This window comes from Phyllostomus hastatus, unplaced genomic scaffold (assembly GCF_019186645.2).
Source record: "Phyllostomus hastatus isolate PE091 unplaced genomic scaffold, TTU_PhHast_1.1 phas_contig_312, whole genome shotgun sequence".
NCBI lineage: Eukaryota > Metazoa > Chordata > Mammalia > Chiroptera > Phyllostomidae > Phyllostomus > Phyllostomus hastatus.
In genome coordinates, this window is record NW_025333849.1 from 749,664 (window position 1) to 752,437 (window position 2,774).

A 2,774-nucleotide genomic window follows, 5' to 3' on the forward strand; every position below is an offset into this window, starting at 1 on the left:
ATGTGCATGTATTTTCTTTTTAAAGATTTTATTTATTTATTTTTAGAGATGGGAAGGGAGGGAGAAAGACAGGGAGAGAAACATCAATGGTTGCCTCTCAAGTGCCCCCTCCTGGGGAACCTGGCTGGCAATCCAGGCATGTGCCCTGACTGGGAATTGAAGTGGCAACCCTTTGGTTTGCAAGTTGGCACTCAATCCACTGAGCCACAGCAGCCAGGGCACATGTGCATGTATTTCTATTAGTTTTCTCTCAATGTTCCATTGTTCACTGATTCCAAGTTGGCATATTTATTTCTATAATAGCTGGTAAGTGTTGAGGCATGGGGGTTTTATGGAATTAGAAATATTTGAAACCATAACATGGTTTTCCCATTTCTCGAGTCCATACCTAATATGCCCTGATGGCATTACACATTGTTATTAGCCACAAGTGGATGCAGATAGTTTTAACATAGGCAGAACATCTTAGTAATAGTAGAGGAATAATTTTGGACTCTGAAAAATATCAGCTGATTGCTGGTTATTCTTAGGTACTAAGTCCTTCAATTGTTGTTAATCTTTTTCTGATTTATGTAATTCCACTGAAACCCAGAGATGGGAATCTAAATGACAAAATGGTCTTCTCAAAGGATACTGTAAAAGGAGATTAATGGGTCTTTCTCTTCCCTGCAAAAACTTAGTGAAACACATTCTTAAAATATACTAATAACCAAGTTTCTGACAATCAGTTTGCTGAGGACAGTTGTACTGTGAATTAACAGATCCCAAATAGTTGGCTTTCGATTTCATCTGTTCTAATAGTTTGGTTCACTGGGTTATGATGTTCAGAATCCATCCTGTTTCATTTGCCTTTCATTTCTCATGCTCGACCAGGATGCCACAAACCTGTGCACAGTCTCACCATGAACACAGTGTTGATGGACTTTTGTCTGAGGTCGCCTGGAGGCCGTGTTAGAGGGCACGTCGTCCTTCCCTTCCCTGGACAGGGGAGGCTGCTGTACAGAATGGTTAGGTGCCTGTGCAGATTTGGCAGGGCAGCTGTCCCCTGAGCTCTACATGCTGTTTCGTTTATTATTTCTGTTTATTGCCTCTGTGTTGGCAATAAAGTCGGGACCATAAAATTAGAGTGCGGTCACCACGTCCAGTTTCCCAGATTTCCATGTCATGTTGGGAAGCCCGAAAGTTCCTGATTGGTGCCACTGGGTATTTTCAACTGTCTTAGTTGAGGGTTGTGGAGATTGACAGAGTATAATTTTTAAAAAGGGGAGTAAAGCCAAGGTTGACATTTTGGAGCAAACATATACCATATATGGAAGAAAGGTTAGTTACTTAAGGCAAATTTGCCATCTTGACAGCCCTTCCCTTGCATGAGGACAGTGTAGGCCGCAGGCAGCCCCAGGACCCTGCAGCTGGGACCACACAGGGAGAACCCTCGACCAGCAGGGTGATCACAGGCAGAACCAAACGGAGTGCAGGCCCGGGCGGCTGCCCCCAGACTGTGCACTGAGGCCTGCATGGGCGGCCACCCTGGCCTGTCACCGAGCAGGCTCCCAAGCCCTCAGCTAACCAGCATGTTGCCTGACTTTTGTCTCCACTAGCCACGCCTTTCTAAGGGACAAGGAGAGGCTGTCTTTGAAGGGGGAAAAGTTGAGGAGGTCTAGCCACAAAAATAGTTTTCAGAGAAGTTTTCTTTGTTGTTCTTCCAAAAGCAGGGCTCTGATTTAAAAAGAAAAAGACAAAGAAAAACAAACAATCGAACACTCCCCGACACCCTGCTCTTGCAAAGCACATTCTCCTGAAACACACAATTTAAAACTGTCTCTTTTTGTTACAGTGCCAGAAAAATAGCTAATGGTATTGATAACCACCTTGGGGTGAGGGCTGTGTATATGTGATTTCATGTAATTTTTCAACCACCAGGTGAGGTACAGATGAAAGGAGGTAGACCTACTTGTCCAAAGTCACACAGCTGCTAAGTTCACCTACAGCTCATGCTTCTGAATCCCATGTGCTATTTTCATCCTTGAACCTAATGCTGCTGCTGGGTGGCAATGGCTGACTCCAGAGTCAGCCCTGCAAAGCAGTGGTTCTTAACGTTTTTGATTGCCACAGCTTGCACCTGGCCAGGGCTGCCACTAAACACTTCTCAGGATAATCCCCACGACAAAAAATTATCTGGCTAAAAATGTCAATAGTGCTTTTATTTTGTGACATTTAATATGATTTGCCATGTTGTGAATAATTAGAAAAAGTAGAAACTGGAAGGCAAAAGGGAAACAGGTCCCCAGAGCTGTTAGCCAATGCAATGCCAACACATATCCTTATGCACAAAATGCTTTGGAAACCAAATGAGACCCACAATATCTCCTTAAACTTGGGTGAGATGTGCATACTATGGGGCTCAGTGTCGTGGACAAATGGCTGTTGCCTTCCTACTATTGTTGTGTCCACTCTCTCCTCCTCTTCCTCCTCTGGATCTCCAGGAGATTCCAGGTGAGCTGATGTCACCCTAGATCCTGGGGCAAAGAATATTGACCTAAGCAAAGGGAACATATGGGTATTTTCTGGGAATGCTGGGACAGCAGTTCTCCTCCTAAGGTGGGTGGGAGTGAGGTCAGAGGTCAGGAGCAGCTCTGGTCATTTTTCAGCTGTGAGGGGAGCCCTAGTGCTGGTCATAGCACTGCGTGCTAGCCTGCTGCCAGCACCTGTCACCTGTGGTATTGTTCCGTCTGCATCCTGCTTCCTCCAGCACCTGCAAGCCTTATCTTAAGCAG